Genomic DNA, 13682 nt, shown 5'->3' with positions numbered 1-13682 from the left:
TTCTTCTTCTTCTTTTACTTCTTCTGCTTCCTTTCGTAAAAATTCTCGAATCGTGCGACAGCCTATTTTATCTCTCTCTATATATATATATATAATATCTTCCTAACTACCCATCCTACCCCCCTTCCTACCCTCCTTTCTACCAACCTAACAACTGGATAAAGAAGACACGACGAGAGATGGGGGAAAAAGTCATCCAAACAAAAAATACATTTCACAAGCAATTTGATAAGAAACGTTTGTTTTTACTTTCACGTCGAGTTTTTTCTAGGAGTACATTTTGTATTTTTAAAAGGAGGCCAAAAGAAAGTTCGTTCACCTCGTTTACAGGAATGTTCATTAAGCAAACAGGATAAGGTTTTATAGACAGATGCGCATAACGAAGAAAGAAAGGAATCTGACTAGGCGAATGTGGTTTTCGTATTCTTGGATGTATCTACATATAACCACTTCATAAAACTTCTATGAAAGAGTACGTAATGTGCAAGAGACTCTAACCTAAACTCAAAATGCATCGTAGACTGACTGATAAACCCCAGGCGCTCACCTTTCTCTCTCTTTCTCTCTCTCCCTCTCTCTCTCCCTCTCTCTCTCCCTCTCTCTCTCTCTCTTCGACTTCAGAGCAACGGTCTGATAAATTACATCCTAGTGGATTAACATGAAGGATTTCATCTATGCGTAAATTCCACAAAACCGGGAAAGAGTAGTCGACGCGACGGCGCGGAAAACGCACGAACCCACAAATATTATACATATTTAAACCATTTCGAAAGACGCAAGAGTATACTATTATTCTCTTCTCTCCTCTCCTCGTGAAACGTTTAGAAAATATCGATAACGCTTCTAAAGATTAATATTCGTAATAAATCAGTAGTAGAAAATCAGTTAATGAGGTATTATTTCTTAGCGAGTCTGGGACAAAGCGAGATTCGATAAAAAGGCAATTTCCCTTGACGTAAATAATCCGGGTATTTTTCCCCCAAACGGTTTTCCTCGGCGTAAAGACAGGAGAGAGAGAGAGAAAGAGGTGCAACCTTGCGAGTCTCCAAGAAATGTTACTCCGTAATTCTCATCTAGTCGGTGCCTACCTACCAACCAACAAAAAGAGTTGAGAGAAGATAATGTAACAAGTTCCACCCAGACTTTGCTACCGTAAATAAATGAGCCCAATGTAGTTACCTTTCCAACGATTCCCCTTTGCTCGGCACCTAGAAACTACCGAACAAACAGCGAAAAGTAAACCCCTATCTTCCTTTTACGAAGGAATCTCTGCTCTAACGGCTACAAAGTAGAACGAACCTTCGAGCTTACCCCAGTGGTTTGCGTAACTACCTGTTTGTGTCTCCGTTAGATCACTTTCGTGATTTCTCATTCGATCTTCCGATACCTAACGTGAGTTTCGTCTTCCCCCACGCGTAATCACGTATACGTATTTTGTACAGACGACACAAAGGGACAAATTGCTATGGCTGACCTCGCCAAACTCAACTTTGTAGCAATTTTCCTTCGATCGCGTTTCAACTTTCGACTAATTAGAGATTCGTTTAAACTTTTGACGATATCGGCGAATAATATATCGAAATAATAATTAGATCCGTTATAGATGGGAAAATATCTCGAAATAGACGTTAGTTGTACATTTATCTAACGTACGCGTTCTTATTATATTAATTAATCGTAATATATGTAACAAGGTTTTTCCCTTCGAGCTGGTAGAGTATTTCGCGCGTCTACCCCTCGGTTGTGCACCAACCAGGGATGGAAATTGCTTGAAAATTAATTTCACGCAGAACGGTCGTTCCGCAATGAAATTTTTTCTCGATTAAAAGCTGGCCACCGGCGCGCTTTGGTGGAAGGATGACGCGTAGGTCGGAAGGGTGGGAAAGAGTGGAAGGGAACTTTCACGGTAGCAGCCCTTCTTTGCCAAGGCTTCTACTTCCGTGTGTTGCACGCTTTCTATCGACCACGCGCACGCCACAAAAGAGCCCCGAACCGGACGAATATCGAATTATGATAAACTCTCGAACGCGATCGATTATTCACGCTCGATTAAAATCCGATCAGTGCTTTATATGTATAGACCAGGAATACGTATACGTGTGTGCGTGGTTGCTTGCGTGCGTATAGGTAGACACCCTACTACCAACTAATCGGATTCAAATTTTACTTGTACGTTTAATTTATTCGTTTGGACGTAACATTCGTTTAAAATCTGGTATACACAAAAGTCAGATTATGTGATATCGATCATTTGGAAAGAAGGTGAAGGGTCACGGGAACGTTCGTTCGTCCATTCCCACGTTTGTCCATATTTTATAACGTGCTCGAACTACTTCAACGATAATTCCATTCACGCTCATCACGTTCTAACGGAACGTCCCGCAGTGCCATTCGCGTTTATGATTCGCATTTAATACACTGGGGAGGCTCAGGTAACTCAATGTAATATTGTTACGTATGTACAAATGGCGTACGTCCGTACAGAGTTCTAGTGTAATTTAATATCGCATCAATGTATCTATCGCTTGTATGCACATACCAAACGGGAATAAGAGGCACGAAAAATACGATATACATATATATATCCGAAAATATATTATTTTTGTTTTGTTTTTAATGAGATACGAAACAACAACGTTAGCTGAAACAACGAATACGCTCGTAATAAGGACGTATTTTGTGTTTCGAGGCTCGTTGCTTTAAGAGAAGATTCGGGGAGCTGTGCTCTCCTAATGCTTCGCTTAATCTTAATAGAAGGAGATACGAAAAGACGGTAGAAGAGAGAACGAACTGAGGGAGAGAGAAAGAAAGAGAGAGAGGAATAATAGTAGTAGTAGACGCGAATTTCTCGCGACGAACACGCCTCTGCGTTATATCGGTGGAATTACAAGAGAGTTTCGTAATTTCGCGTAAACATTTACAAAATTAAACACGACGCGCGTTCCCATCGTTTGCGTTCGCTTCGCGTCGATACAGAAGCAACAGAGAGAGAGAGAGAGAGAGAGATGGTTGCTTTTCGGTATGCGTCGATCGACGTACTCGCTAATTCCTTCTCATAAATCAACGTCAACGCGTTGTATCGTAAATACGACTACCACCAAACTGCACTCCCTTCTCTCCCCCTTTTCACCCCTTTTTCTCCCTCTTCTCAACCACTCCCATTCCAATCTTCTTCGTATTTTTCTTATCAAGTGCATCATGCATGTAAATATAATCTATGGGTATACATGTTAACATCGTGTTGGCAAAAATTCGGTTACATAAATAAATAGAAATCATATGAAAGGACACGGTTTAGATAATAATGCAGGAAAGCATTCGAACGACAAATCAAATGCCATCAAAGAATTAACATCCCTCGTGTTGTACGCTACATGGATGCTTATTCCCCCGATCATCGTTGCATGTATGTATGTATGTATTCGAAACTAATGCCGGGGATACTCGTCGAATGAACGAAACCTTCGACCGATTGAACGTTAATTAACGATTTGCTGCTCGAAATGGTACACGAATACGATGATTTTTGACTTTATTAACCATAAACGTGACGTATCGATTCCCGATGTTTATCGCTATTTATTTACCTCTCGTTACGTTATTTGTTTATTCGTAATATTTCTCTTTCTCTCTCTCTCTCTCTCTCTCTCTCTCTTTCTATTTTGTTTCTTATTCATTTAATTTTAGTAAAACAAATACTTCACGCGCGTACACGTAAATGGAGAATTGTTTCCGTATATTTTAATAATGACGAAATGGGAATAAGTTTATACTCGGAGTCTTATAATATTCGCACAATTTTCTCACGATCTTATAAGAGCCTGAAACGCGATAACTCCGAAATGATCTTTCGTACAACATCGTAAAGTACGAAATGATGAGGGGGAAATACCTAGCAAGGGTGAAGGTGGTAGAAAAAGGGGATGTTAAGATCTGCATGAAATATTGAGGGTTTACGACTTCTTCTTTCTCTCGAAGGTCCAAAGACTACAACACACCACTTGAGGTATCTCCCCAAATATACTTTATAGATATAAATTCATAGATTCCTCGGAACGATCGATATCGAGATATCTAATAACGCTAACAAGAAGTTTTCATAAACGATTGTGCGAGGGAGAGAAGCAAACAGATGTTTCAATTCCTCTCGAGTATGTTATTATCGTAACGTTGCTTATAATTGAAATCGAAATTTGTAAAAAAATACCAAAAAGCACGTACGAGAGCTAATTTTTCATCTTGTTATTTTTACGTCATTTACCTCTAAAGCAAACATTTTTATCAACAAATTGGAACGTTTAACCTGCGTTTACGTACGACTATTTATTATAACGCAACTGGTTTTAAAACAAAAATAATATAATATTTTCTTTTTATACGATCGAACGCACCATAACAAACCGTTTCGTAATTAACGATAAAACAATATTTTTAATTATCGTAAAATCAAATAAAAGCAAAGCAAAGCAAAGCAAAGCAATAATATAGAACGTAGCAATTTCGTTGAAAATATAATATATATATATATATATATATATATATTAAATCATAGGAGGGATTCGAAAAGTTCCATGATGATCTTAATTGGTAAAATAGGATAGAGAGAATTCGGATCGGTTATCGAAAGGAAGCACCCACTTATAGGGATGTAAAGAAGATAGACGATGAGATGTTAGTAAAACCGCTTAAAAAGATTGCTGCTCTCTGTGGCACGTGTAAATCGTTTTACTTTCGGACCTGCAGTTAATCAATGACACCCAAACTAAATTCCCGGCGATAATATCGCGCTAGCGAAGCGCGATAGTTAAATCGTACTTAATGATGGCTTTGCCGATAACGTTATCGCAGTAGCTCACCATCGTGCGAGCCACGTTAAACATTGTTACCGAATTTAACTCGTTCGTTACGTCGATTGCCAAGAGAGGCAATACCTGGTAGTATGTATAGGGAAACGCGAAAACCACGATAGTTTCGTGCGCAACTAGTACGGCGTAACTATCGCGAACATGCGAGAGCGCATCAATTTGTTTCTCACCTACTCTATATAAAATCAAATTTTTTCTCTCTCTCTCTTGTATACACTCATATTATAACATACGTACGCATCGTACACGCATATTGCGCCCAACGACCAATAAACACGTACTTTCCAGTTACGATGATCAATTGAAATAACGCACCAAATTCCGATAATAATATCGCCAGCCCGCTTTGATTTATAGTAGTATACCTTTATTATAAAATACGATATTATATTTAATCTTTGCGAACGACGAATGGTTGTAATGAAAATTAATTCGATTATCGTTATTACGTTATTTCTCCCTTTGTTTTTCTGTTCGCACTTTATCCACAAAGAGATATACAATTTTTTTCTTTAACCGGGAATATAACAAAATCAACGAAAAAATATTTTCTAATTTCAATTTGCAATAGAGTTATAAGGAACGGGGGAAAAAGAATATGCAAAAAGATTATTCGTTCCTCTCTCTCTCTCTCTCTCTCTCTCTCTTATCTTCGTTATTTAATTACGCGTATTCTCCGTAAAGGAATCCATGTAACATTCATACGATTCTTTCCGTCCTTTCGACGTGACAAGAGTTGTCGCGAAAAAATAAGAATACGTATAGGAATAATTCTATGATTTTATCGTGGCGTACAATGCGAAAGGGAAGATCGTTGTAAGAGACGAAGCTTTTTTCCCTTTGTCCGCACTCGCACGCGATCCTACGGGGGTCTGCTCTTGAAAAGATTTTCGATATCGTCGATACTCGCTAGTGGCCGATTTATCTTTCCAACCAGATTTCCCACGAGAACCTCAAGATGTATGCTCTAACTAACGACAAATAGAATCGACAACGATGACTATAATAATAATAATGATAATGTAGAAGATGTAAAAAGAGGAAACGATGAAGGTTCGATTCTTCTAACTGTCACACGTTCAAATTATTTAGGTCGAGTCAATCGAAAGGAAATATCATATCTTTCTATCTTGAGCACCAGCGCAAATGCTAAGATTCTCTCATCCCCCTATCAGAACGTGGCACCGTTAACCCATCTCGCGTATCCATCCTGAATACAGAATCAATCAAGAGAAGGAGCAAAGTTTCTGGCCCATCTGAATGCAACGTTCGGAATTAGCCTTGCGACGCATATAAATCGAACGAAACGATCTTCTTTCGGAGTAAGAAAATTTCCTATTTCTTATTCTGAGGGGGAAAAAAAGAAAAAAGTTTTTTGGTCGACATTGATCCTTCCTCGCGAATGGATATTCGAGTTCCTCCGATTAGAAGGACCGATAGAAGCTTTTTTCGGTTAAAGAAAAATTCATGAGACAAAGATAAGACGAAGAAGAAGAAGAAAAAATGTTAGGTATATACTTATACCTACAGGTAGGATACAACACCTAAACCATTAGACCGAAGTTGACTACATACCTAGGTAGAGAAGTTGGTTCGAGTACGCGGGGCCCGGAACGAGAGCAGACATTAAAATCGTCTTAGAACCTAAGATAAAATGACTACGAGGAATAGGAAGAAGATGGTGGCAAGGTGGTCCGTTCGCTCCATTTCCTTGAAAGGGCTATTGGAACTCCTTCCTTCATTCACGAGCTTTCTCTTTTCATCCTCTATCTCTCACGTTCGGTCTTTCTCTCTCTCTCTCTCTCTCTCTCTCTCTTCCCTTCCTTCGAGGCCCGTCAAGCTGTGAGCCAAGGTGCTTTATCGATCTTCCTTGGCTGCCACTATGGTGTTCCGCTGTGTATTAGAAGGTTCATCTTTACCGCGTATCACAATTTTCATCGATATTAGTAGACGAGGATTTTAGCATCTTCTCCGCCCTCGTAAATGCTAACATTTCCCGTCTCCGATGCTGTTAGATTTTTCATCGAAATATCGTTTACAACACACCCTCTTCGTGGCTAAAATCGATTAAGCACAACTACCTGATATCACGAACAACGTTTAATATATCGTATTTCGTATCATTAATGATTACAATGTTATACGTTAACACGTTAACGAGTTCGATTAAATAGAACTATCAACACCTTGAGAAATTCCGCACGATTAGTTCCAAAGACGATATCGAATTGATTACCTTTGAACTTTACTATGCAACATCTTCAATGTATTTAGATTATCGATTAAAACAAACCAATAATTGCGTTTTTTTGTCGTGTCACTTAAATACGAATACTTTTTATTTGTTTCGGTTTGTTTCTTATATGAACGGCATTTCGAGGCAGGGAGACTAGAAAAATTGTGTATTCTTTTAGTTTCTTTTTTTTTTTTTTAAACGTAGATCGTCGTCGCAGTTATTTCCCTATAGGACGAGGTAAATTCGTAACGACCGGTTCTCTAGAATCTTCTTTTTATTTATTTCCTTCCTTCCTCCTTTTTTTCTTTCTTTTTCTATGCGTTTTCGTCTTCCTCTCTCTCTCTTTCTTTTTCTCTCTTTATTTTTCTCCACGGCAATGCAGGTGACGCACCGCGGTAAAACTGCAGCTATAGAAATACTGCAACGAAAATTGCGCCTCGAATTATTACAACTTTTGTCAAAGGAAAAGCGAGCTTTACCCTCGAAAAATAGTTTTAGAAGAAAAGGAAAAGAAAATAAATGGACAAACTCGACAAACGTATAGGATACTCGGTAAATGCATCTGCCTTCATTAAACGTCGATAGTGGAGGATACTCTTTACATATTGCAAAATTTCTCTTCCCACGCGTATCCCGCGTTATATTTATTTTGCACAGTAGAGTGTTATCCCATGATTGTAACGTTGCATTACACACTACGAGAAAACAGTTTCTTTGCATTTAGATAAATTGTATGCGCTCGCGTATATACGTGTGACAAATGAAAACCGAGATTTCAATCCAGATTGATATGATTCCGCGTATCGATTATTAAATCGTATACTCGATAGATAAGAATCCATTCGAAATTATTTCCCCTTGATTTACATATTTTCCCGTGTGTTCCCTTTATTTTACCCGAACGACGATCTTTCGAATCTTCTCTTTCTCTCTTCGATTCTGTTGTTCGTTTCTATTTCTACGATACAACAACAAGAACAACAACAGTGGTGGTGTATAACATGTTTATCAGGAAAATATATTCCACCATTACGTAGAATGGGAACGAGTTTTCTGATTAGGCCGGCTAATTAATGATAATCGAATTGCAATTGCGTTCGATTCCTCTCAGCATTATTTGTTTACTCCCTACGGATCCGCTTATTTTGCAAATTGTCATCGTATCAACGAGTAAACGAGTTTATCGACATTTCTCAACGCATCATCCAGTTTAGAATTTTCCTTTGTATCCTCGTTTTCTCGTTTACTAATCCTATCATTTTCGTTTTCTTTGCGTATTTAAAACGTTTAACGACGCGAGCGTAAGTAAATACGTTAAATTATTATAGCAGCTTATAGTGTCATGGTATCTAAATGAACAAGAATATTATTCAAAAAATAATCCGATGATTTTAACGTACCACTAAGAGTACATAAATTGAAAGAAATAATGCTGGCACAAAATTCATTATCGCTCGTTGATTGTTCGAATAGAAATCGAAGGTTTTCGAGGATGAGATCGATTCTAAGTTATCGCGGAAATTGCACCGATGTTACTGCAACTTGAGTAGCATTTGTCAGCTGTCATTGATAGGTACACGAATGGGAAGCTGTAGTAGCATCGTTCCGCATCGTAGAAAGGGAGGTTTCGTACGTTGAATATGCATGACCGAGACGTGCAGGAGAGAAAGGGCGTGTAAGGGTTGGATACAAGGTTCACCGCAGGTGTTGTATCACCATTTGTTACACCGGCGAAATTGAAAAACGATTCGATAACATTTCACTTTTCTACAAAACAATGGGAACAATTTTCCACCGATAAATAGATAGGATTCAACACGTGTACGTGCACGTGGACGTGCGTATACGCGCGTGTACTCGAAGTAATTGACATGAAATTTACAAATGTATACATATTTTAGTTGGGGCTTTTAAATTTCTTCCTAAGTAGAACGGAAACGTATGTATCGTTGTTAGAAAAATTTAGCGAAAAGTAGCGGGTGTAAGATAAAAAGGGAGAGGGAAATGTAAATAAATGAAATATACTACTGTGCAAAGTTTGAACGTAGCCCTCGCTTTAAGTCGGATCTACCTTAAAAACGTGCTAAAAAATTCGCCTTGCTTTGCTTTACTTTACTTTGCTTAGCTCTGCATTGAGTTTCCCCTTGTTTTTTCAAACTTTGCATGAATCCGACGAGGAAAAGCGTATCTAGCTTATCCTTCTCGAATTTGAAATGACGATGACTGCGACGAGTTACTTTACATGTCTCTTCGCAAGTCTTCGCGTTTGCGTATTTCGTCAACCTAAAAGCTCATCCTACGAGATTCTATTATTTATCCAAAATTCTTACATATATATCAGATTAATCACTATGTTGTAAAAGTGATATAAGGTGATATATGGAAGAAGGTAATAGAACAGAATGGTTCATATATAACACATTAAATCAACCTTAAACAATAAATATCATCTATTGAAGTCGCATAAGAAAAAAATGGAAGGAAGGAACTTGTGGGACAACCTAATATATTTTACATAGATATATTATTAAGGTCGTAGGTATAGAAGTTGATATATTCGAAATCGATTAGCATAGGGTAGGAAGCATTGCATGTAGGATCTAGGAAGTGGTTGTAAAGGTCGCACCCAGAGACCAGGAGCATGTCGGAACTCTCGGAATGCCGGTTAATCGGAACTTCATACGCTCGGAATCCATTTTGCTATTTCGTTACAAGAACAAGTACCGGTTCAAAGCAATTGTGAAATATAGACAAAGAGAAAAGTTTCTTCTGTGCTGTTAATTCAGCATCTCCATACGAATAACGTTTGATCATATCATTAACGTTTTGATATTTTCCATCGATTCATTGTCAGCTGGAAACAAATAATTTTGTTATTCTAATAAAGAAATTGCTATATTTTCTAGCTGTTCTGTAATATGAATAAATATATGTTACATTTCATACGATTAGATACAAATTACTGTTTTATTATCAAATTATTATCACACAAAGAATATACGTACACATGCGATACTGAAATCAAACGGGAAGTATCATACAAGAAATGTTGGATTTGGGTCTCGTTAGCTGATTTCAGAGGACTGTGTTCCGAGGATTCATTTCTACAACGAGCAACGAATTGTTTTTTTACGTTTACCTATGAATTCGATGATATGTAACATATGTTTAATATGATGCAACTGACGTATTTGCAACGCGAAAAATAAAAGGACAAAAAGGGTTTAGAATCTAGTAGTAGTAGTAGTAGTAGTAGAGGCATTGTAAAAGATACAAAGAAAGAGAAAAGGCGACGATCCGAAGATGCAAGAGAATTCCGTTGCAGACGTCGAGACGTGTCGCCACTCCCCTTCCTTACTTTCCATCTGTCTTTCTCTATCTCTCTATCTCTTTCTTCGTGTTACATATGTATGCCGCGTACATTCCAACGGAAAGCTCTACACTGCCAAGATTATGCATGATCGCGACGAGATACTACGATAAAATAGAAGAAAAAAAAAGGAAAGAAGAAGAAGAAGAAGAAGAAAAAGAAAAGTGAATAAAAGTCATAACGATAGGGAAGAGCTTGTTCGTTCGTAAGGAAGTTTATTATACGAGTTGAAAAACATTTATATATGCAAGTAAGTATATACATATATGTAAGTAAATAGATATAAGTATACGATACACGCATAGGATTTCTTAGGGATGAGAAAAGGAACTGAGAGATAGTGTGGCGCGTTGGTTCTTTAGTAAGGTTCAAATTATATTACATTTTAATGTTGATGAATGATCCAATGGGATAGCAAGAGAAAGAAAGAAAGAAAGCTAAATCCCATATGGAAGTAAGTAAATAAGTATATATAATATATATATCTGGAGCGTTCGATATAATCATACATTTACATATGTAAATATATGTATATACATTTTTATCAGAGAATATCATATCATGGGAATAAAATAATTTGTTTTTGCAATATTGCGAGGAAGTCCAATAAAATATTTCATATGTTCGAGTTACGTGATTAAGTTAAATGATTGGCGTAGACAGCGATTCATATACGTGTGAACGGCTGGGTTAAATATATAACGAAAGGGTTAAATATGCATTATTATTTTAGATCATATTACCGTACGATAGATAGAAACTCTTGGTAAAGTTTTCCTTCCAAGGGATATAAGTCAAGCTCTCTTTCCTTCTATCTTTCCCGATCTATCAGCAAACGCTTTGCAAGTAATCATAAGTAGATATAACTCGGATACGCGTTATAGATTCGCAAAATTACTTTTCATAAAGTTCCTGCAAACTTTTTACCCCTGCGAATATATACTCTCTCTCTCGTCTCTCGTCTCTCAAACTCTATCTTTCCCTTATCGTTTGCTCTTTTCATATAAGAATGTAATTTCTAGGTGAACGCGATTATAGGAAGGTTATTATTTTCTCGACGAAATCGATACGAAAAAGATAGAGTAGAAAGGGACGATGAAGTCTTGTACGAGTTCCGTAGGGTGGTATTCTAGACAATGTGGAATATCAATCTTTTCTCGGTGATTTTGTTTTCGTAGCGATGTCAACTCACCGATGAAAATCATAAAAAGAGAGAGAGAGAAAACGATTTCGATGGATCGAATCGACACTTTTGTCTCCGATTCGTTCTTTCCTTTTTTTTTCTTTTTTTTTCTTTTCCATCTTTCTCTATTTCTCTCACTTTGTGTTTCAGTGAGGCGTATGTGTGTTATTGTAAAAAGAACAAAAAGAAAGGGAAAGGAGAGCACGATGCCTCTGGCATATCCAGAAGGTACATCGAGCGCTAAAACACACAGTATCCTACATACGTGACTTCACTACGCATAAATACGAGATGCCTCTGTGATATCCTCGAGCTATGCAACCTCCGACTTGTTAGAGAACAACTCTTGCCTACCATTTTTACTTCTAGAATTGAGATCTCCGAATCATCGATCTTTATATCAGTGATACGCATAAGTGATATTTTATATATATATGCTTATCATATGTTTTAAATGTTAGATTTTAAATACCAAACCAATATGATCCAATTCTAATATTTATACAAGGAGAATTTTTTAAAACAACCCGAAAACGATATTCATTATTCTTCTTTATATATACTTTGAGAGTGTCGACATATACTTAATAATTATTAATTAATCGAAGGAAATGTGTATTGTAGTCTAAATGCACGAAGTATATGTTTAGTGCAGCATCCTCTTCGAAATCCATCGTTAGACTGGAAATTCGATTTATTACGAATATTAATTTTGTTATGCATATGTAGCCTTCGGATAGTTATAAAAACAACATTATGATTTTGCGAACGTTGAGCTTGTGTATAACGGGAATAATATACTTAATAAAGAAAATTTAAGATTATAATATAAAACGTTTTGATTTAAGTATTTTTTCATTTTTATGTAATTATTTTAACGTTCCTGCGCAATGATGACTTCGAGGATAAAATGTTCCTGTAATATAAGTAGAGTACATTAGATTATTAAAATAATTGTTAATTAATTAATAGAAGTGTTTGTTGTTGCTTAAAAGTTAGGAGTATATGATCTATGTACCGTCCTCCCCGAGATGCACCTTGAGACTGGCACTTCCTCTTCTATGAAATTTACTTTTATTGAAAGTTGTTTATATGACTTTCCGAACGTTGCGCATGTGTATAAAGGAAATAATACACCTAATAAATAAAATCTAACATTAAAACGTTCTAATTTTATCATTTTTATTATTTTTATGTAATTATTTCAACGCTCCTGCGCAATGATGACTTCGAGGATAAAATTTTCGGCTAAAAGAATATTAGATCGTAATTATTTAATATCTATAGTACGTTAATAGGTATGAAATGTTTAATTTAATGTATATATGTTTAAACTATTTAAAATATAAGTAGATAGAAAAAACTTTTTTATGTGACAACGTATCAGTCTAACAGGAGACTTCGAAGAGGACGGTACATAGATCCTATACACCTGGCTTTTAGACAACAACGGAAACTTCTATCGATTATTTAACAATTATTTCAACACTCTCATCTTTTTATTCTACTTACAATTAACGATTGTTTTAATTAAAATACATTTGTTTTAACGTTCCCGTGTAAGTGGTGATTTCAAGTGGAAAATTTTGATCTAATAAAATATCAGAAGGAAATTATTTACTCAAGATATGTGTAATTTTTAAACAAATTTTTACAGATTAATATTTTTAATACTTTTTTCTCATCCATCGATCCAAACCGAAACGGATGAGTTGAATTTGGGGGAAGAACAAATACACTTTGGCCATCCGTTTGAACTTTTTAATTTCAATTTAAATTCCTGTCTCGTTAGAATATCTCAATGATTAATATAGAAATATACAAGGAATATGCAAAACGATAAAGATAGAATAGGACAATGTATAGCGCGGGTTGTTCATCGTGCAACAGGTTACGACTTTACCTACGTTGTCGCGTTATATATATATCCTATAGTATATATGCAGGAAAACATAACTGTCCTACCACTTCACATGTGACGATCCTAGTCGACACTTGTAATCGTCAAATCTACATATATTATATCGT

The 13682-nt window shown here is 36.5% G+C and overlaps 1 protein-coding gene and 1 long non-coding RNA gene across 2 annotated transcripts in view; one reads left to right on the top strand and one right to left on the bottom strand.

The window, feature by feature from the left end:
* The window catches only part of LOC106793192, a 45629-nt gene extending 33438 nt beyond the window's left edge, over positions 1 to 12191 (top strand). Inside the window, exons 2-3 of the long non-coding RNA XR_001382385.1 lie at positions 10537 to 10721; positions 11805 to 12191. This is a non-coding gene — a long non-coding RNA (uncharacterized LOC106793192). The remainder of the gene's footprint in view (positions 1 to 10536; positions 10722 to 11804) is intronic.
* The window catches only part of LOC106793185 (dipeptidase 1-like), a 64901-nt gene that overhangs the window by 33237 nt on the left and 17982 nt on the right, over positions 1 to 13682 (bottom strand). The gene's annotated exons all lie outside the window — the stretch shown is intronic.

This window comes from Polistes canadensis, unplaced genomic scaffold (assembly GCF_001313835.1).
Source record: "Polistes canadensis isolate GaletaPanama2010 unplaced genomic scaffold, ASM131383v1 scaffold_12, whole genome shotgun sequence".
In the NCBI taxonomy this organism is placed as follows: domain Eukaryota; kingdom Metazoa; phylum Arthropoda; class Insecta; order Hymenoptera; family Vespidae; genus Polistes; species Polistes canadensis.
The sequence above is the reverse complement of the archived record's forward strand: the minus strand, read 5'-3'. Positions and strand labels throughout refer to the sequence as shown.